The 24,745-nt window shown below is 38.3% G+C and overlaps 1 protein-coding gene; it reads right to left on the bottom strand.

Annotated features, from left to right (window-relative positions):
• The window catches only part of Erich1 (glutamate-rich 1), a gene marked incomplete at its 5' end in the record, with an annotated part of 52,793,804 nt that overhangs the window by 40,506,038 nt on the left and 12,263,021 nt on the right, over nucleotides 1-24,745 (bottom strand).

Below are 24,745 nucleotides of genomic sequence, written 5' to 3'. Positions count from 1 at the left end.
CAAGCATGTCCCATTGGGAACTCACTGAATTCGCCTGGAAATTTTGATTCCATTCGTGAAAAGTTTTCTATATCCCGAACAGTCCCCTCTTACTACTGCGGCCTATTGGGAACTAACCGAATTCACCATGTTACTCAGATTCGGCACACCAAATTTTGATAAATCTTTAGAAGTACGCATATTACAAGAGCCTGCTACAGGGAACTAACTGAATTCACAGAGAAACAGTGTTTCCGTTCCTTAAAACGTTGCTTTATCTTGAATAACAAGCTTATTACATGCGAATCCTATTGGGAACCTACTGAATTCACCATGATACTTAGAGTCCGTTCCTTAAAATGTTGTTACATATTGAAAAGCACACTCATACAAGCATGTCCCATTGGGAACTCACTGAATTCGCCTAGAAATTTTGATTCCATTCGTGAAAATTTTTCTATATCCCGAACAGTCCACTTATTACTACTGCGGCCTATTGGGAACTAACCGAATTCACCATGTTACTCAGATTCGGCACACCAAATTTTGATAAATCTTTAGAAGTACGAATATTACAAGAGCCTGCTACTGGGAACTAACTGAATTCACAGAGAAACAGTGTTTCCGTTCCTTAAAACGTTGCTCTATCTTGAATAACAAGCTTATTACATGCGAATCGTATTGGGAACCTACTGAATTCACCATGATACTTAGAGTCCGTTCCTTAAAATGTTGTTACATATTGAAAAGCACACTCATACAAGCATGTCCCATTGGGAACTCACTGAATTCGCCTAGAAATTTTGATTCCATTCGTGAAAATTTTTCTATATCCCGAACAGTCCACTTATTACTACTGCGGCCTATTGGGAACTAACCGAATTCACCATGTTACTCAGATTCGGCACACCAAATTTTGATAAATCTTTAGAAGTACGCATATTACAAGAGCCTGCTCCTGGGAACTAACTGAATTCACAGAGAAACAGTGTTTCCGTTCCTTAAAACGTTGCTGTATCTTGAATAACAAGCTTATTACATGCGAATCGTATTGGGAACCTACTGAATTCACCATGATACTTAGAGTCCGTTCTTAAAATGTTGTTACATATTGAAAAGCACACTCATACAAGCATGTCCCATTGGGAACTCACTGAATTCGCCTAGAAATTTTGAGTCCATTCGTGAAAATTTTTCTATATCCCGAACAGTCCACTTATTACAAGTACGGCCTAGTGGGAACTAACCGAATTCACCATGTTACTCAGATTCGGCACACCAAATTTTGATAAATCTTTAGAAGTACGCATATTACAAGAGCCTGCTACTGGGAACTAACTGAATTCACAGAGAAACAGTGTTTCCGTTCCTTAAAACGTTGCTCTATCTTGAATAACAAGCTTATTACATGCGAATCCTATTGGGAACCTACTGAATTCACCATGATACTTAGAGTCCGTTCCTTAAAATGTTGTTGCATATTGAAAGGCACACTCATACAAGCATGTCCCATTGGGAACTCACTGAATTCGCCTAGAAATTTTGATTCCATTCGTGAAAAGTTTTCTATATCCCGAACAGTCCCCTCTTACTACTGCGGCCTATTGGGAACTAACCGAATTCACCATGTTACTCAGATTCGGCACACCAAATTTTGATAAATCTTTAGAAGTACGCATATTACAAGAGCCTGCTACAGGGAACTAACTGAATTCACAGAGAAACAGTGTTTCCGTTCCTTAAAACGTTGCTTTATCTTGAATAACAAGCTTATTACATGCGAATCCTATTGGGAACCTACTGAATTCACCATGATACTTAGAGTCCGTTCCTTAAAATGTTGTTACATATTGAAAAGCACACTCCTACAAGCATGTCCCATTGGGAACTCACTGAATTCGCCTAGAAATTTTGATTCCATTCGTGAAAATTTTTCTATATCCCGAACAGTCCACTTATTACTACTGCGGCCTATTGGGAACTAACCGAATTCACCATGTTACTCAGATTCGGCACACCAAATTTTGATAAATCTTTAGAAGTACGAATATTACAAGAGCCTGCTACTGGGAACTAACTGAATTCACAGAGAAACAGTGTTTCCGTTCCTTAAAACGTTGCTCTATCTTGAATAACAAGCTTATTACATGCGAATCGTATTGGGAACCTACTGAATTCACCATGATACTTAGAGTCCGTTCTTAAAATGTTGTTACATATTGAAAAGCACACTCATACAAGCATGTCCCATTGGGAACTCACTGAATTCGCCTAGAAATTTTGAGTCCATTCGTGAAAATTTTTCTATATCCCGAACAGTCCACTTATTACAAGTACGGCCTAGTGGGAACTAACCGAATTCACCATGTTACTCAGATTCGGCACACCAAATTTTGATAAATCTTTAGAAGTACGCATATTACAAGAGCCTGCTACTGGGAACTAACTGAATTCACAAAGAAACAGTGTTTCCGTTCCTTAAAACGTTGCTCTATCTTGAATAACAAGCTTATTACATGCGAATCCTATTGGGAACCTACTGAATTCACCATGATACTTAGAGTCCGTTCTTAAAATGTTGTTACATATTGAAAAAAACAGTAATACAAGCATGTCCCATTGGGAACTCACTGAATTCGCCTAGAAATTTTGATTCCATTCGTGAAAATTTTTCTATATCCCGAACAGTCCACTTATTACAACTACGGCCTAGTGGGAACTAACCGAATTCACCATGTTACTCAGATTCGGCACACCAAATTTTGATAAATCTTTAGAAGTACGCATATTACAAGACCCTGCTACTGGGAACTAACCCCGAATTCACAGAGAAACAGTGTTTCCGTTCCTTAAAACGTTGCTCTATCTTGAATAACAAGCTTATTACATGCGAATCCTATTGGGAACCTACTGAATTCACCATGATACTTAGAGTCCGTTCCTTAAAATGTTGTTGCATATTGAAAGGCACACTCATACAAGCATGTCCCATTGGGAACTCACTGAATTCGCCTAGAAATTTTGATTCCATTCGTGAAAATTTTTCTATATCCCGAACAGTCCACTTATTACAACTACGGCCTAGTGGGAACTAACCGAATTCACCATGTTACTCAGATTCGGCACACCAAATTTTGATAAATCTTAAGAAGTACGCATATTACAAGAGCCTGCTACAGGGAACTAACTGAATTCACAGAGAAACAGTGTTTCCGTTCCTTAAAACGTTGCTCTATCTTGAATAACAAGCTTATTACATGCGAATCGTATTGGGAACCTACTGAATTCACCATGATACTTAGAGTCCGTTCTTAAAATGTTGTTACATATTGAAAAGCACACTAATACAAGCATGTCCCATTGGGAACTCACTGAATTCGCCTAGAAATTTTGAGTCCATTCGTGAAAATTTTTCTATATCCCGAACAGTCCACTTATTACAACTACGGCCTATTGGGAACTAACCGAATTCACCATGTTACTCAGATTCGGCACACCAAATTTTGATAAATCTTTAGAAGTACGCATATTACAAGAGCCTGCTACTGGGAACTAACTGAATTCACAGAGAAACAGTGTTTCCGTTCCTTAAAACGTTGCTCTATCTTGAATAACAAGCTTATTACATGCGAATCGTATTGGGAACCTACTGAATTCACCATGATACTTAGAGTCCGTTCTTAAAATGTTGTTGCATATTGAAAGGCACACTAATACAAGCATGTCCCATTGGGAACTCACTGAATTCGCCTAGAAATTTTGAGTCCATTCGTGAAAATTTTTCTATATCCCGAACAGTCCACTTATTACAACTACGGCCTAGTGGGAACTAACCGAATTCACCATGTTACTCAGATTCGGCACACCAAATTTTGATAAATCTTTAGAAGTACGCATATTACAAGAGCCTGCTACTGGGAACTAACTGAATTCACAAAGAAACAGTGTTTCCGTTCCTTAAAACGTTGCTCTATCTTGAATAACAAGCTTATTACATGCGAATCCTATTGGGAACCTACTGAATTCACCATGATACTTAGAGTCCGTTCTTAAAATGTTGTTACATATTGAAAAAAACAGTAATACAAGCATGTCCCATTGGGAACTCACTGAATTCGCCTAGAAATTTTGATTCCATTCGTGAAAATTTTTCTATATCCCGAACAGTCCACTTATTACAACTACGGCCTAGTGGGAACTAACCGAATTCACCATGTTACTCAGATTCGGCACACCAAATTTTGATAAATCTTTAGAAGTACGCATATTACAAGACCCTGCTACTGGGAACTAACCCCGAATTCACAGAGAAACAGTGTTTCCGTTCCTTAAAACGTTGCTCTATCTTGAATAACAAGCTTATTACATGCGAATCCTATTGGGAACCTACTGAATTCCCCATGATACTTAGAGTCCGTTCCTTAAAATGTTGTTGCATATTGAAAGGCACACTCATACAAGCATGTCCCATTGGGAACTCACTGAATTCGCCTAGAAATTTTGATTCCATTCGTGAAAATTTTTCTATATCCCGAACAGTCCACTTATTACAACTACGGCCTAGTGGGAACTAACCGAATTCACCATGTTACTCAGATTCGGCACACCAAATTTTGATAAATCTTAAGAAGTACGCATATTACAAGAGCCTGCTACAGGGAACTAACTGAATTCACAGAGAAACAGTGTTTCCGTTCCTTAAAACGTTGCTCTATCTTGAATAACAAGCTTATTACATGCGAATCCTATTGGGAACCTACTGAATTCACCATGATACTTAGAGTCCGTTCCTTAAAATGTTGTTACATATTGAAAAGCACACTCATACAAGCATGTCCCATTGGGAACTCACTGAATTCGCCTAGAAATTTTGATTCCATTCGTGAAAATTTTTCTATATCCCGAACAGTCCACTTATTACTACTGCGGCCTATTGGGAACTAACCGAATTCACCATGTTACTCAGATTCGGCACACCAAATTTTGATAAATCTTTAGAAGTACGCATATTACAAGAGCCTGCTCCTGGGAACTAACTGAATTCACAGAGAAACAGTGTTTCCGTTCCTTAAAACGTTGCTGTATCTTGAATAACAAGCTTATTACATGCGAATCGTATTGGGAACCTACTGAATTCACCATGATACTTAGAGTCCGTTCTTAAAATGTTGTTACATATTGAAAAGCACACTCATACAAGCATGTCCCATTGGGAACTCACTGAATTCGCCTAGAAATTTTGAGTCCATTCGTGAAAATTTTTCTATATCCCGAACAGTCCACTTATTACAAGTACGGCCTAGTGGGAACTAACCGAATTCACCATGTTACTCAGATTCGGCACACCAAATTTTGATAAATCTTTAGAAGTACGCATATTACAAGAGCCTGCTACTGGGAACTAACTGAATTCACAGAGAAACAGTGTTTCCGTTCCTTAAAACGTTGCTCTATCTTGAATAACAAGCTTATTACATGCGAATCCTATTGGGAACCTACTGAATTCACCATGATACTTAGAGTCCGTTCCTTAAAATGTTGTTGCATATTGAAAGGCACACTCATACAAGCATGTCCCATTGGGAACTCACTGAATTCGCCTAGAAATTTTGATTCCATTCGTGAAAAGTTTTCTATATCCCGAACAGTCCCCTCTTACTACTGCGGCCTATTGGGAACTAACCGAATTCACCATGTTACTCAGATTCGGCACACCAAATTTTGATAAATCTTTAGAAGTACGCATATTACAAGAGCCTGCTACAGGGAACTAACTGAATTCACAGAGAAACAGTGTTTCCGTTCCTTAAAACGTTGCTTTATCTTGAATAACAAGCTTATTACATGCGAATCCTATTGGGAACCTACTGAATTCACCATGATACTTAGAGTCCGTTCCTTAAAATGTTGTTACATATTGAAAAGCACACTCCTACAAGCATGTCCCATTGGGAACTCACTGAATTCGCCTAGAAATTTTGATTCCATTCGTGAAAATTTTTCTATATCCCGAACAGTCCACTTATTACTACTGCGGCCTATTGGGAACTAACCGAATTCACCATGTTACTCAGATTCGGCACACCAAATTTTGATAAATCTTTAGAAGTACGAATATTACAAGAGCCTGCTACTGGGAACTAACTGAATTCACAGAGAAACAGTGTTTCCGTTCCTTAAAACGTTGCTCTATCTTGAATAACAAGCTTATTACATGCGAATCGTATTGGGAACCTACTGAATTCACCATGATACTTAGAGTCCGTTCTTAAAATGTTGTTACATATTGAAAAGCACACTCATACAAGCATGTCCCATTGGGAACTCACTGAATTCGCCTAGAAATTTTGAGTCCATTCGTGAAAATTTTTCTATATCCCGAACAGTCCACTTATTACAAGTACGGCCTAGTGGGAACTAACCGAATTCACCATGTTACTCAGATTCGGCACACCAAATTTTGATAAATCTTTAGAAGTACGCATATTACAAGAGCCTGCTACTGGGAACTAACTGAATTCACAGAGAAACAGTGTTTCCGTTCCTTAAAACGTTGCTCTATCTTGAATAACAAGCTTATTACATGCGAATCCTATTGGGAACCTACTGAATTCACCATGATACTTAGAGTCCGTTCCTTAAAATGTTGTTGCATATTGAAAGGCACACTCATACAAGCATGTCCCATTGGGAACTCACTGAATTCGCCTAGAAATTTTGATTCCATTCGTGAAAAGTTTTCTATATCCCGAACAGTCCCCTCTTACTACTGCGGCCTATTGGGAACTAACCGAATTCACCATGTTACTCAGATTCGGCACACCAAATTTTGATAAATCTTTAGAAGTACGCATATTACAAGAGCCTGCTACAGGGAACTAACTGAATTCACAGAGAAACAGTGTTTCCGTTCCTTAAAACGTTGCTTTATCTTGAATAACAAGCTTATTACATGCGAATCCTATTGGGAACCTACTGAATTCACCATGATACTTAGAGTCCGTTCCTTAAAATGTTGTTACATATTGAAAAGCACACTCATACAAGCATGTCCCATTGGGAACTCACTGAATTCGCCTAGAAATTTTGATTCCATTCGTGAAAATTTTTCTATATCCCGAACAGTCTACTTATTACTACTGCGGCCTATTGGGAACTAACCGAATTCACCATGTTACTCAGATTCGGCACACCAAATTTTGATAAATCTTTAGAAGTACGAATATTACAAGAGCCTGCTACTGGGAACTAACTGAATTCACAGAGAAACAGTGTTTCCGTTCCTTAAAACGTTGCTCTATCTTGAATAACAAGCTTATTACATGCGAATCGTATTGGGAACCTACTGAATTCACCATGATACTTAGAGTCCGTTCTTAAAACGTTGTTACATATTGAAAAGCACACTAATACAAGCATGTCCCATTGGGAACTCACTGAATTCGCCTAGAAATTTTGAGTCCATTCGTGAAAATTTTTATATATCCCGAACAGTCCACTTATTACAACTACGGCCTAGTGGGAACTAACCGAATTCACCATGTTACTCAGATTCGGCACACCAAATTTTGATAAATCTTTAGAAGTACGCATATTACAAGAGCCTGCTACTGGGAACTAACTGAATTCACAGAGAAACAGTGTTTCCGTTCCTTAAAACGTTGCTCTATCTTGAATAACAAGCTTATTACATGCGAATCGTATTGGGAACCTACTGAATTCACCATGATACTTAGAGTCCGTTCTTAAAATGTTGTTACATATTGAAAAGCACACTAATACAAGCATGTCCCATTGGGAACTCACTGAATTCGCCTAGAAATTTTGAGTCCATTCGTGAAAATTTTTATATATCCCGAACAGTCTTCTTATTACAACTACGGCCTAGTGGGAACTAACCGAATTCACCATGTTACTCAGATTCGGCACACCAAATTTTGATAAATCTTTAGAAGTACGCATATTACAAGAGCCTGCTACAGGGAACTAACTGAATTCACAGAGAAACAGTGTTTCCGTTCCTTAAAACGTTGCTCTATCTTGAATAACAAGCTTATTACATGCGAATCCTATTGGGAACCTACTGAATTCACCATGATACTTAGAGTCCGTTCCTTAAAATGTTGTTACATATTGAAAAGCACACTCATACAAGCATGTCCCATTGGGAACTCACTGAATTCGCCTAGAAATTTTGATTCCATTCGTGAAAATTTTTCTATATCCCGAACAGTCCACTTATTACTACTGCCGCCTATTGGGAACTAACCGAATTCACCATGTTACTCAGATTCGGCACACCAAATTTTGATAAATCTTTAGAAGTACGCATATTACAAGAGCCTGCTACTGGGAACTAACTGAATTCACAGAGAAACAGTGTTTCCGTTCCTTAAAACGTTGCTCTATCTTGAATAACAAGCTTATTTCATGCGAATCCTATTGGGAACCTACTGAATTCACCATGATACTTAGAGTCCGTTCCTTAAAATGTTGTTGCATATTGAAAGGCACACTCATACAAGCATGTCCCATTGGGAACTCACTGAATTCGCCTAGAAATTTTGATTCCATTCGTGAAAATTTTTCTATATCCCGAACAGTCCACTTATTACTACTGCGGCCTATTGGGAACTAACCGAATTCACCATGTTACTCAGATTCGGCACACCAAATTTTGATAAATCTTTAGAAGTACGCATATTACAAGAGCCTGCTACTGGGAACTAACTGAATTCACAGAGAAACAGTGTTTCCGTTCCTTAAAACGTTGCTCTATCTTGAATAACAAGCTTATTACATGCGAATCCTATTGGGAACCTACTGAATTCACCATGATACTTAGAGTCCGTTCCTTAAAATGTTGTTGCATATTGAAAGGCACACTCATACAAGCATGTCCCATTTGGAACTCACTGAATTCGCCTAGAAATTTTGATTCCATTCGTGAAAATTTTTCTATATCCCGAAAAGTCCCCTCTTACTACTGCGGCCTATTGGGAACTAACCGAATTCACCATGTTACTCAGATTCGGCACACCAAATTTTGATAAATCTTTAGAAGTACGCATATTACAAGAGCCTGCTACAGGGAACTAACTGAATTCACAGAGAAACAGTGTTTCCGTTCCTTAAAAGGTTGCTCTATCTTGAATAACAAGCTAATTACATGCGAATCGTATTGGGAACCTACTGAATTCACCATGATACTTAGAGTCCGTTCTTAATATGTTGTTACATATTGAAAAGCACACTAATACAAGCATGTCCCATTGGGAACTCACTGAATTCGCCTAGAAATTTTGATTCCATTCGTGAAAATTTTTTTATATCCCGAACTGTCAACTTATTAGAACTACGGCCTAGTGGAAACTAACCGAATTCACCATGTTACTCAGATTCGGCACACCAAATTTTGATAAATCTTTAGAAGTACGCATATTACAAGAGCCTGCTACTGGGAACTAACCCCGAATTCACAGAGAAACAGTGTTTCCGTTCCATAAAACGTTGCTCTATCTTGAATAACAAGCTTATTACATGCGAATCCTATTGGGAACCTACTGAATTCACCATGATACTTAGAGTCCGTTCCTTAAAATGTTGTTACATATTGAAAAGCACACTCATACAAGCATGTCCCATTGGGAACTCACTGAATTCGCCTAGAAATTTTGATTCCATTCGTGAAAATTTTTCTATATCCCGAACAGTCCACTTATTACTACTGCCGCCTATTGGGAACTAACCGAATTCACCATGTTACTCAGATTCGGCACACCAAATTTTGATAAATCTTTAGAAGTACGAATATTACAAGAGCCTGCTACTGGGAACTAACTGAATTCACAGAGAAACAGTGTTTCCGTTCCTTAAAACGTTGCTCTATCTTGAATAACAAGCTTATTACATGCGAATCGTATTGGGAACCTACTGAATTCACCATGATACTTAGAGTCCGTTCTTAAAATGTTGTTACATATTGAAAAGCACACTAATACAAGCATGTCCCATTGGGAACTCACTGAATTCGCCTAGAAATTTTGAGTCCATTCGTGAAAATTTTTCTATATCCCGAACAGTCCACTTATTACAACTACGGCCTATTGGGAACTAACCGAATTCACCATGTTACTCAGATTCGGCACACCAAATTTTGATAAATCTTTAGAAGTACGCATATTACAAGAGCCTGCTACTGGGAACTAACTGAATTCACAGAGAAACAGTGTTTCCGTTCCTTAAAACGTTGCTCTATCTTGAATAACAAGCTTATTACATGCGAATCGTATTGGGAACCTACTGAATTCACCATGATACTTAGAGTCCGTTCTTAAAATGTTGTTGCGTATTGAAAGGCACACTAATACAAGCATGTCCCATTGGGAACTCACTGAATTCGCCTAGAAATTTTGAGTCCATTCGTGAAAATTTTTCTATATCCCGAACAGTCCACTTATTACAACTACGGCCTAGTGGGAACTAACCGAATTCACCATGTTACTCAGATTCGGCACACCAAATTTTGATAAATCTTTAGAAGTACGCATATTACAAGAGCCTGCTACTGGGAACTAACTGAATTCACAAAGAAACAGTGTTTCCGTTCCTTAAAACGTTGCTCTATCTTGAATAACAAGCTTATTACATGCGAATCCTATTGGGAACCTACTGAATTCACCATGATACTTAGAGTCCGTTCTTAAAATGTTGTTACATATTGAAAAAAACAGTAATACAAGCATGTCCCATTGGGAACTCACTGAATTCGCCTAGAAATTTTGATTCCATTCGTGAAAATTTTTCTATATCCCGAACAGTCCACTTATTACAACTACGGCCTAGTGGGAACTAACCGAATTCACCATGTTACTCAGATTCGGCACACCAAATTTTGATAAATCTTTAGAAGTACGCATATTACAAGACCCTGCTACTGGGAACTAACCCCGAATTCACAGAGAAACAGTGTTTCCGTTCCTTAAAACGTTGCTCTATCTTGAATAACAAGCTTATTACATGCGAATCCTATTGGGAACCTACTGAATTCCCCATGATACTTAGAGTCCGTTCCTTAAAATGTTGTTGCATATTGAAAGGCACACTCATACAAGCATGTCCCATTGGGAACTCACTGAATTCGCCTAGAAATTTTGATTCCATTCGTGAAAATTTTTCTATATCCCGAACAGTCCACTTATTACAACTACGGCCTAGTGGGAACTAACCGAATTCACCATGTTACTCAGATTCGGCACACCAAATTTTGATAAATCTTAAGAAGTACGCATATTACAAGAGCCTGCTACAGGGAACTAACTGAATTCACAGAGAAACAGTGTTTCCGTTCCTTAAAACGTTGCTCTATCTTGAATAACAAGCTTATTACATGCGAATCGTATTGGGAACCTACTGAATTCACCATGATACTTAGAGTCCGTTCTTAAAATGTTGTTACATATTGAAAAGCACACTAATACAAGCATGTCCCATTGGGAACTCACTGAATTCGCCTAGAAATTTTGAGTCCATTCGTGAAAATTTTTCTATATCCCGAACAGTCCACTTATTACAACTACGGCCTATTGGGAACTAACCGAATTCACCATGTTACTCAGATTCGGCACACCAAATTTTGATAAATCTTTAGAAGTACGCATATTACAAGAGCCTGCTACTGGGAACTAACTGAATTCACAGAGAAACAGTGTTTCCGTTCCTTAAAACGTTGCTCTATCTTGAATAACAAGCTTATTACATGCGAATCCTATTGGGAACCTACTGAATTCACCATGATACTTAGAGTCCGTTCTTAAAATGTTGTTACATATTGAAAAGCACAGTAATACAAGCATGTCCCATTGGGAACTCACTGAATTCGCCTAGAAATTTTGATTCCATTCGTGAAAATTTTTCTATATCCCGAACAGTCCACTTATTACAACTACGGCCTAGTGGGAACTAACCGAATTCACCATGTTACTCAGATTCGGCACACCAAATTTTGATAAATCTTTAGAAGTACGCATATTACAAGAGCCTGCTACTGGGAACTAACCCCGAATTCACAGAGAAACAGTGTTTCCGTTCCTTAAAACGTTGCTCTATCTTGAATAACAAGCTTATTACATGCGAATCCTATTGGGAACCTACTGAATTCACCATGATACTTAGAGTCCGTTCCTTAAAATGTTGTTGCATATTGAAAGGCACACTCATACAAGCATGTCCCATTGGGAACTCACTGAATTCGCCTAGAAATTTTGATTCCATTCGTGAAAATTTTTCTATATCCCGAACAGTCCCCTCTTACTACTGCGGCCTATTGGGAACTAACCGAATTCACCATGTTACTCAGATTCGGCACACCAAATTTTGATAAATCTTAAGAAGTACGCATATTACAAGAGCCTGCTACTGGGAACTAACTGAATTCACAGAGAAACAGTGTTTCCGTTCCTTAAAACGTTGCTCTATCTTGAATAACAAGCTTATTACATGCGAATCGTATTGGGAACCTACTGAATTCACCATGATACTTAGAGTCCGTTCTTAAAATGTTGTTACATATTGAAAAGCACACTAATACAAGCATGTCCCATTGGGAACTCACTGAATTCGCCTAGAAATTTTGAGTCCATTCGTGAAAATTTTTCTATATCCCGAACAGTCCACTTATTACAACTACGGCCTATTGGGAACTAACCGAATTCACCATGTTACTCAGATTCGGCACACCAAATTTTGATAAATCTTTAGAAGTACGCATATTACAAGAGCCTGCTACTGGGAACTAACTGAATTCACAGAGAAACAGTGTTTCCGTTCCTTAAAACGTTGCTCTATCTTGAATAACAAGCTTATTACATGCGAATCGTATTGGGAACCTACTGAATTCACCATGATACTTAGAGTCCGTTCTTAAAATGTTGTTGCATATTGAAAGGCACACTAATACAAGCATGTCCCATTGGGAACTCACTGAATTCGCCTAGAAATTTTGAGTCCATTCGTGAAAATTTTTCTATATCCCGAACAGTCCACTTATTACAACTACGGCCTAGTGGGAACTAACCGAATTCACCATGTTACTCAGATTCGGCACACCAAATTTTGATAAATCTTTAGAAGTACGCATATTACAAGAGCCTGCTACTGGGAACTAACTGAATTCACAAAGAAACAGTGTTTCCGTTCCTTAAAACGTTGCTCTATCTTGAATAACAAGCTTATTACATGCGAATCCTATTGGGAACCTACTGAATTCACCATGATACTTAGAGTCCGTTCTTAAAATGTTGTTACATATTGAAAAAAACAGTAATACAAGCATGTCCCATTGGGAACTCACTGAATTCGCCTAGAAATTTTGATTCCATTCGTGAAAATTTTTCTATATCCCGAACAGTCCACTTATTACAACTACGGCCTAGTGGGAACTAACCGAATTCACCATGTTACTCAGATTCGGCACACCAAATTTTGATAAATCTTTAGAAGTACGCATATTACAAGAGCCTGCTACTGGGAACTAACCCCGAATTCACAGAGAAACAGTGTTTCCGTTCCTTAAAACGTTGCTCTATCTTGAATAACAAGCTTATTACATGCGAATCCTATTGGGAACCTACTGAATTCCCCATGATACTTAGAGTCCGTTCCTTAAAATGTTGTTGCATATTGAAAGGCACACTCATACAAGCATGTCCCATTGGGAACTCACTGAATTCGCCTAGAAATTTTGATTCCATTCGTGAAAATTTTTCTATATCCCGAACAGTCCACTTATTACAACTACGGCCTAGTGGGAACTAACCGAATTCACCATGTTACTCAGATTCGGCACACCAAATTTTGATAAATCTTTAGAAGTACGCATATTACAAGACCCTGCTACTGGGAACTAACCCCGAATTCACAGAGAAACAGTGTTTCCGTTCCTTAAAACGTTGCTCTATCTTGAATAACAAGCTTATTACATGCGAATCCTATTGGGAACCTACTGAATTCCCCATGATACTTAGAGTCCGTTCCTTAAAATGTTGTTGCATATTGAAAGGCACACTCATACAAGCATGTCCCATTGGGAACTCACTGAATTCGCCTAGAAATTTTGATTCCATTCGTGAAAATTTTTCTATATCCCGAACAGTCCACTTATTACAACTACGGCCTAGTGGGAACTAACCGAATTCACCATGTTACTCAGATTCGGCACACCAAATTTTGATAAATCTTAAGAAGTACGCATATTACAAGAGCCTGCTACAGGGAACTAACTGAATTCACAGAGAAACAGTGTTTCCGTTCCTTAAAACGTTGCTCTATCTTGAATAACAAGCTTATTACATGCGAATCCTATTGGGAACCTACTGAATTCACCATGATACTTAGAGTCCGTTCCTTAAAATGTTGTTGCATATTGAAAGGCACACTCATACAAGCATGTCCCATTGGGAACTCACTGAATTCGCCTAGAAATTTTGATTCCATTCGTGAAAATTTTTCTATATCCCGAACAGTCCCCTCTTACTACTGCGGCCTATTGGGAACTAACCGAATTCACCATGTTACTCAGATTCGGCACACCAAATTTTGATAAATCTTAAGAAGTACGCATATTACAAGAGCCTGCTACTGGGAACTAACTGAATTCACAGAGAAACAGTGTTTCCGTTCCTTAAAACGTTGCTCTATCTTGAATAACAAGCTTATTACATGCGAATCGTATTGGGAACCTACTGAATTCACCATGATACTTAGAGTCCGTTCTTAAAATGTTGTTACATATTGAAAAGCACACTAATACAAGCATGTCCCATTGGGAACTCACTGAATTCGCCTAGAAATTTTGAGTCCATTCGTGAAAATTTTTCTATATCCCGAACAGTCCACTTATTACAACTACGGCCTATTGGGAACTAACCGAATTCACCATGTTACTCAGATTCGGCACACCAAATTTTGATAAATCTTTAGAAGTACGCATATTACAAGAGCCTGCTACTGGGAACTAACTGAATTCACAGAGAAACAGTGTTTCCGTTCCTTAAAACGTTGCTCTATCTTGAATAACAAGCTTATTACATGCGAATCGTATTGGGAACCTACTGAATTCACCATGATACTTAGAGTCCGTTCTTAAAATGTTGTTGCATATTGAAAGGCACACTAATACAAGCATGTCCCATTGGGAACTCACTGAATTCGCCTAGAAATTTTGAGTCCATTCGTGAAAATTTTTCTATATCCCGAACAGTCCACTTATTACAACTACGGCCTAGTGGGAACTAACCGAATTCACCATGTTACTCAGATTCGGCACACCAAATTTTGATAAATCTTTAGAAGTACGCATATTACAAGAGCCTGCTACTGGGAACTAACTGAATTCACAAAGAAACAGTGTTTCCGTTCCTTAAAACGTTGCTCTATCTTGAATAACAAGCTTATTACATGCGAATCCTATTGGGAACCTACTGAATTCACCATGATACTTAGAGTCCGTTCTTAAAATGTTGTTACATATTGAAAAGCACACTAATACAAGCATGTCCCATTGGGAACTCACTGAATTCGCCTAGAAATTTTGATTCCATTCGTGAAAATTTTTCTATATCCCGAACAGTCCACTTATTACAACTACGGCCTAGTGGGAACTAACCGAATTCACCATGTTACTCAGATTCGGCACACCAAATTTTGATAAATCTTTAGAAGTACGCATATTACAAGACCCTGCTACTGGGAACTAACCCCGAATTCACAGAGAAACAGTGTTTCCGTTCCTTAAAACGTTGCTCTATCTTGAATAACAAGCTTATTACATGCGAATCCTATTGGGAACCTACTGAATTCCCCATGATACTTAGAGTCCGTTCCTTAAAATGTTGTTGCATATTGAAAGGCACACTCATACAAGCATGTCCCATTGGGAACTCACTGAATTCGCCTAGAAATTTTGATTCCATTCGTGAAAATTTTTCTATATCCCGAACAGTCCACTTATTACAACTACGGCCTAGTGGGAACTAACCGAATTCACCATGTTACTCAGATTCGGCACACCAAATTTTGATAAATCTTAAGAAGTACGCATATTACAAGAGCCTGCTACAGGGAACTAACTGAATTCACAGAGAAACAGTGTTTCCGTTCCTTAAAACGTTGCTCTATCTTGAATAACAAGCTTATTACATGCGAATCGTATTGGGAACCTACTGAATTCACCATGATACTTAGAGTCCGTTCTTAAAATGTTGTTACATATTGAAAAGCACACTAATACAAGCATGTCCCATTGGGAACTCACTGAATTCGCCTAGAAATTTTGAGTCCATTCGTGAAAATTTTTCTATATCCCGAACAGTCCACTTATTACAACTACGGCCTATTGGGAACTAACCGAATTCACCATGTTACTCAGATTCGGCACACCAAATTTTGATAAATCTTTAGAAGTACGCATATTACAAGAGCCTGCTACTGGGAACTAACTGAATTCACAGAGAAACAGTGTTTCCGTTCCTTAAAACGTTGCTCTATCTTGAATAACAAGCTTATTACATGCGAATCCTATTGGGAACCTACTGAATTCACCATGATACTTAGAGTCCGTTCTTAAAATGTTGTTACATATTGAAAAGCACAGTAATACAAGCATGTCCCATTGGGAACTCACTGAATTCGCCTAGAAATTTTGATTCCATTCGTGAAAATTTTTCTATATCCCGAACAGTCCACTTATTACAACTACGGCCTAGTGGGAACTAACCGAATTCACCATGTTACTCAGATTCGGCACACCAAATTTTGATAAATCTTTAGAAGTACGCATATTACAAGAGCCTGCTACTGGGAACTAACCCCGAATTCACAGAGAAACAGTGTTTCCGTTCCTTAAAACGTTGCTCTATCTTGAATAACAAGCTTATTACATGCGAATCCTATTGGGAACCTACTGAATTCACCATGATACTTAGAGTCCGTTCCTTAAAATGTTGTTGCATATTGAAAGGCACACTCATACAAGCATGTCCCATTGGGAACTCACTGAATTCGCCTAGAAATTTTGATTCCATTCGTGAAAATTTTTCTATATCCCGAACAGTCCCCTCTTACTACTGCGGCCTATTGGGAACTAACCGAATTCACCATGTTACTCAGATTCGGCACACCAAATTTTGATAAATCTTAAGAAGTACGCATATTACAAGAGCCTGCTACAGGGAACTAACTGAATTCACAGAGAAACAGTGTTTCCGTTCCTTAAAACGTTGCTCTATCTTGAATAACAAGCTTATTACATGCGAATCGTATTGGGAACCTACTGAATTCACCATGATACTTAGAGTCCGTTCCTTAAAATGTTGTTACATATTGAAAAGCACACTCATACAAGCATGTCCCATTGGGAACTCACTGAATTCGCCTAGAAATTTTGATTCCATTCGTGAAAATTTTTCTATATCCCGAACAGTCCACTTATTACTACTGCGGCCTATTGGGAACTAACCGAATTCACCATGTTACTCAGATTCGGCACACCAAATTTTGATAAATCTTTAGAAGTACGCATATTACAAGAGCCTGCTCCTGGGAACTAACTGAATTCACAGAGAAACAGTGTTTCCGTTCCTTAAAACGTTGCTCTATCTTGAATAACAAGCTTATTACATGCGAATCGTATTGGGAACCTACTGAATTCACCATGATACTTAGAGTCCGTTCTTAAAATGTTGTTACATATTGAAAAGCACACTCATACAAGCATGTCCCATTGGGAACTCACTGAATTCGCCTAGAAATTTTGATTCCATTCGTGAAAATTTTTCTATATCCCGAACAGTCCACTTATTACAAGTACGGCCTAGTGGGAACTAACCGAATTCACCATGTTACTCAGATTCGGCACACCAAATTTTGATAAATCTTTAGAAGTACGCATATTACAAGAGCCTGCTACTGGGAACTAACTGAATTCACAGAGAAACAGTGTTTCCGTTCCTTAAAACGTTGCTCTATCTTGAATAACAAGCTTATTACATGCGAATCCTATTGAGAACCTACTGAATTCACCATGATACTTAGAGTCCGTTCCTTAAAATGTTGTTGCATATTGAAAGGCACACTCATACAAGCATGTCCCATTGGGAACTCACTGAATTCGCCTGGAAATTTTGATTCCATTCGTGAAAAGTTTTCTATATCCCGAACAGTCCCCTCTTACTACTGCGGCCTATTGGGAACTAACCGAATTCACCATGTTACTCAGATTCGGCACACCAAATTTTGATAAATCTTTAGAAGTACGCATATTACAAGAGCCTGCTACAGGGAACTAACTGAATTCACAGAGAAACAGTGTTTCCGTTCCTTAAAACGTTGCTTTATCTTGAATAACAAGCTTATTACATGCGAATCCTATTGGGAACCTACTGAATTCACCATGATACTTAGAGTCCGTTCCTTAAAATGTTGTTACATATTGAAAAGCACACTCATACAAGCATGTCCCATTGGGAACTCACTGAATTCGCCTAGAAATTTTGATTCCATTCGTGAAAATTTTTCTATATCCCGAACAGTCCACTTATTACTACTGCGGCCTATTGGGAACTAACCGAATTCACCATGTTACTCAGATTCGGCACACCAAATTTTGATAAATCTTTAGAAGTACGAATATTACAAGAGCCTGCTACTGGGAACTAACAGAATTCACAGAGAAACAGTGTTTCCGTTCCTTAAAACGTTGCTCTATCTTGAATAACAAGCTTATTACATGCGAATCGTATTGGGAACCTACTGAATTCACCATGATACTTAGAGTCCGTTCCTTAAAATGTTGTTACATATTGAAAAGCACACTCATACAAGCATGTCCCATTGGGAACTCACTGAATTCGCCTAGAAATTTTGATTCCATTCGTGAAAATTTTTCTATATCCCGAACAGTCCACTTATTACTACTGCGGCCTATTGGGAACTAACCGAATTCACCATGTTACTCAGATTCGGCACACCAAATTTTGATAAATCTTTAGAAGTACGCATATTACAAGAGCATGCTCCTGGGAACTAACTGAATTCACAGAGAAACAGTGTTTCCGTTCCTTAAAACGTTGCTCTATCTTGAATAACAAGCTTATTACATGCGAATCGTATTGGGAACCTACTGAATTCACCATGATACTTAGAGTCCGTTCTTAAAATGTTGTTACATATTGAAAAGCACACTCATACAAGCATGTCCCATTGGGAACTCACTGAATTCGCCTAGAAATTTTGATTCCATTCGTGAAAATTTTTCTATATCCCGAACAGTCCACTTATTACAAGTACGGCCTAGTGGGAACTAACCGAATTCACCATGTTACTCAGATTCGGCACACCAAATTTTGATAAATCTTTAGAAGTACGCATATTACAAGAGCCTGCTACTGGGAACTAACTGAATTCACAGAGAAACAGTGTTTCCGTTCCTTAAAACGTTGCTCTATCTTGAATAACAAGCTTATTACATGCGAATCCTATTGGGAACCTACTGAATTCACCATGATACTTAGAGTCCGTTCCTTAAAATGTTGTTGCATATTGAAAGGCACACTCATACAAGCATGTCCCATTGGGAACTCACTGAATTCGCCTAGAAATTTTGATTCCATTCGTGAAAAGTTTTCTATATCCCGAACAGTCCCCTCTTACTACTGCGGCCTATTGGGAACTAACCGAATTCACCATGTTACTCAGATTCGGCACACCAAATTTTGATAAATCTTTAGAAGTACGCATATTACAAGAGCCTGCTACAGGGAACTAACTGAATTCACAGAGAAACAGTGTTTCCGTTCCTTAAAACGTTGCTTTATCTTGAATAACAAGCTTATTACATGCGAATCCTATTGGGAACCTACTGAATTCACCATGATACTTAGAGTCCGTTCCTTAAAATGTTGTTACATATTGAAAAGCACACTCCTACAAGCATGTCCCATTGGGAACTCACTGAATTCGCCTAGAAATTTTGATTCCATTCGTGAAAATTTTTCTATATCCCGAACAGTCCACTTATTACTACTGCGGCCTATTGGGAACTAACCGAATTCACCATGTTACTCAGATTCGGCACACCAAATTTTGATAAATCTTTAGAAGTACGAATATTACAAGAGCCTGCTACTGGGAACTAACTGAATTCACAGAGAAACAGTGTTTCCGTTCCTTAAAACGTTGCTCTATCTTGAATAACAAGCTTATTACATGCGAATCGTATTGGGAACCTACTGAATTCACCATGATACTTAGAGTCCGTTCTTAAAATGTTGTTACATATTGAAAAGCACACTCATACAAGCATGTCCCATTGGGAACTCACTGAATTCGCCTAGAAATTTTGAGTCCATTCGTGAAAATTTTTCTATATCCCGAACAGTCCACTTATTACAAGTACGGCCTAGTGGGAACTAACCGAATTCACCATGTTACTCAGATTCGGCACACCAAATTTTGATAAATCTTTAGAAGTACGCATATTACAAGAGCCTGCTACTGGGAACTAACTGAATTCACAGAGAAACAGTGTTTCCGTTCCTTAAAACGTTGCTCTATCTTGAATAACAAGCTTATTACATGCGAATCCTATTGGGAACCTACTGAATTCACCATGATACTTAGAGTCCGTTCCTTAAAATGTTGTTGCATATTGAAAGGCACACTCATACAAGCATGTCCCATTGGGAACTCACTGAATTCGCCTAGAAATTTTGATTCCATTCGTGAAAAGTTTTCTATATCCCGAACAGTCCCCTCTTACTACTGCGGCCTATTGGGAACTAACCGAATTCACCATGTTACTCAGATTCGGCACACCAAATTTTGATAAATCTTTAGAAGTACGCATATTACAAGAGCCTGCTACAGGGAACTAACTGAATTCACAGAGAAACAGTGTTTCCGTTCCTTAAAACGTTGCTTTATCTTGAATAACAAGCTTATTACATGCGAATCCTATTGGGAACCTACTGAATTCACCATGATACTTAGAGTCCGTTCCTTAAAATGTTGTTACATATTGAAAAGCACACTCATACAAGCATGTCCCATTGGGAACTCACTGAATTCGCCTAGAAATTTTGATTCCATTCGTGAAAATTTTTCTATATCCCGAACAGTCTACTTATTACTACTGCGGCCTATTGGGAACTAACCGAATTCACCATGTTACTCAGATTCGGCACACCAAATTTTGATAAATCTTTAGAAGTACGAATATTACAAGAGCCTGCTACTGGGAACTAACTGAATTCACAGAGAAACAGTGTTTCCGTTCCTTAAAACGTTGCTCTATCTTGAATAACAAGCTTATTACATGCGAATCGTATTGGGAACCTACTGAATTCACCATGATACTTAGAGTCCGTTCTTAAAACGTTGTTACATATTGAAAAGCACACTAATACAAGCATGTCCCATTGGGAACTCACTGAATTCGCCTAGAAATTTTGAGTCCATTCGTGAAAATTTTTATATATCCCGAACAGTCCACTTATTACAACTACGGCCTAGTGGGAACTAACCGAATTCACCATGTTACTCAGATTCGGCACACCAAATTTTGATAAATCTTTAGAAGTACGCATATTACAAGAGCCTGCTACTGGGAACTAACTGAATTCACAGAGAAACAGTGTTTCCGTTCCTTAAAACGTTGCTCTATCTTGAATAACAAGCTTATTACATGCGAATCGTATTGGGAACCTACTGAATTCACCATGATACTTAGAGTCCGTTCTTAAAATGTTGTTACATATTGAAAAGCACACTAATACAAGCATGTCCCATTGGGAACTCACTGAATTCGCCTAGAAATTTTGAGTCCATTCGTGAAAATTTTTATATATCCCGAACAGTCTTCTTATTACAACTACGGCCTAGTGGGAACTAACCGAATTCACCATGTTACTCAGATTCGGCACACCAAATTTTGATAAATCTTTAGAAGTACGCATATTACAAGAGCCTGCTACAGGGAACTAACTGAATTCACAGAGAAACAGTGTTTCCGTTCCTTAAAACGTTGCTCTATCTTGAATAACAAGCTTATTACATGCGAATCCTATTGGGAACCTACTGAATTCACCATGATACTTAGAGTCCGTTCCTTAAAATGTTGTTACATATTGAAAAGCACACTCATACAAGCATGTCCCATTGGGAACTCACTGAATTCGCCTAGAAATTTTGATTCCATTCGTGAAAATTTTTCTATATCCCGAACAGTCCACTTATTACTACTGCCGCCTATTGGGAACTAACCGAATTCACCATGTTACTCAGATTCGGCACACCAAATTTTGATAAATCTTTAGAAGTACGCATATTACAAGAGCCTGCTACTGGGAACTAACTGAATTCACAGAGAAACAGTGTTTCCGTTCCTTAAAACGTTGCTCTATCTTGAATAACAAGCTTATTTCATGCGAATCCTATTGGGAACCTACTGAATTCACCATGATACTTAGAGTCCGTTCCTTAAAATGTTGTTGCATATTGAAAGGCACACTCATACAAGCATGTCCCATTGGGAACTCACTGAATTCGCCTAGAAATTTTGATTCCATTCGTGAAAATTTTTCTATATCCCGAACAGTCCCCTCTTACTACTGCGGCCTATTGGGAACTAACCGAATTCACCATGTTACTCAGATTCGGCACACCAAATTTTGATAAATCTTTAGAAGTACGCATATTACAAGAGCCTGCTACTGGGAACTAACTGAATTCACAGAGAAACAGTGTTTCCGTTCCTTAAAACGTTGCTCTATCTTGAATAACAAGCTTATTACATGCGAATCCTATTGGGAACCTACTGAATTCACCATGATACTTAGAGTCCGTTCCTTAAAATGTTGTTGCATATTGAAAGGCACACTCATACAAGCATGTCCCATTTGGAACTCACTGAATTCGCCTAGAAATTTTGATTCCATTCGTGAAAATTTTTCTATATCCCGAAAAGTCCCCTCTTACTACTGCGGCCTATTGGGAACTAACCGAATTCACCATGTTACTCAGATTCGGCACACCAAATTTTGATAAATCTTTAGAAGTACGCATATTACAAGAGCCTGCTACAGGGAACTAACTGAATTCACAGAGAAACAGTGTTTCCGTTCCTTAAAAGGTTGCTCTATCTTGAATAACAAGCTAATTACATGCGAATCGTATTGGGAACCTACTGAATTCACCATGATACTTAGAGTCCGTTCTTAATATGTTGTTACATATTGAAAAGCACACTAATACAAGCATGTCCCATTGGGAACTCACTGAATTCGCCTAGAAATTTTGATTCCATTCGTGAAAATTTTTTTATATCCCGAACTGTCAACTTATTAGAACTACGGCCTAGTGGGAACTAACCGAATTCACCATGTTACTCAGATTCGGCACACCAAATTTTGATAAATCTTTAGAAGTACGCATATTACAAGAGCCTGCTACTGGGAACTAACCCCGAATTCACAGAGAAACAGTGTCTCCGTTCCATAAAACGTTGCTCTATCTTGAATAACAAGCTTATTACATGCGAATCCTATTGGGAACCTACTGAATTCACCATGATACTTAGAGTCCGTTCCTTAAAATGTTGTTACATATTGAAAAGCACACTCATACAAGCATGTCCCATTGGGAACTCACTGAATTCGCCTAGAAATTTTGATTCCATTCGTGAAAATTTTTCTATATCCCGAACAGTCCACTTATTACTACTGCCGCCTATTGGGAACTAACCGAATTCACCATGTTACTCAGATTCGGCACACCAAATTTTGATAAATCTTTAGAAGTACGAATATTACAAGAGCCTGCTACTGGGAACTAACTGAATTCACAGAGAAACAGTGTTTCCGTTCCTTAAAACGTTGCTCTATCTTGAATAACAAGCTTATTACATGCGAATCGTATTGGGAACCTACTGAATTCACCATGATACTTAGAGTCCGTTCTTAAAATGTTGTTACATATTGAAAAGCACACTAATACAAGCATGTCCCATTGGGAACTCACTGAATTCGCCTAGAAATTTTGAGTCCATTCGTGAAAATTTTTATATATCCCGAACAGTCCACTTATTACAACTACGGCCTAGTGGGAACTAACCGAATTCACCATGTTACTCAGATTCGGCACACCAAATTTTGATAAATCTTAAGAAGTACGCATATTACAAGAGCCTGCTACAGGGAACTAACTGAATTCACAGAGAAACAGTGTTTCCGTTCCTTAAAACGTTGCTCTATCTTGAATAACAAGCTTATTACATGCGAATCGTATTGGGAACCTACTGAATTCACCATGATACTTAGAGTCCGTTCTTAAAATGTTGTTACATATTGAAAAGCACACTAATACAAGCATGTCCCATTGGGAACTCACTGAATTCGCCTAGAAATTTTGATTCCATTCGTGAAAATTTTTCTATATCCCGGACAGTCCACTTATTACAACTACGGCCTAGTGGGAACTAACCGAATTCACCATGTTACTCAGATTCGGCACACCAAATTTTGATAAATCTTTAGATGTACGCATATTACAAGAGCCTGCTACTGGGAACTAACTGAATTCACAGAGAAACAGTGTTTCCGTTCCTTAAAACGTTGCTCTATCTTGAATAACAAGCTTATTTCATGCGAATCCTATTGGGAACCTACTGAATTCACCATGATACTTAGAGTCCGTTCCTTAAAATGTTGTTGCA

This window comes from Rattus norvegicus, chromosome 16 (genome assembly GCF_021556685.1).
Source record: "Rattus norvegicus strain SHRSP/BbbUtx chromosome 16, alternate assembly SHRSP_T2T, whole genome shotgun sequence".
Taxonomy (NCBI): Eukaryota; Metazoa; Chordata; class Mammalia; order Rodentia; family Muridae; genus Rattus; species Rattus norvegicus.
This window is presented reverse-complemented; position numbering and strand designations above follow the sequence as displayed.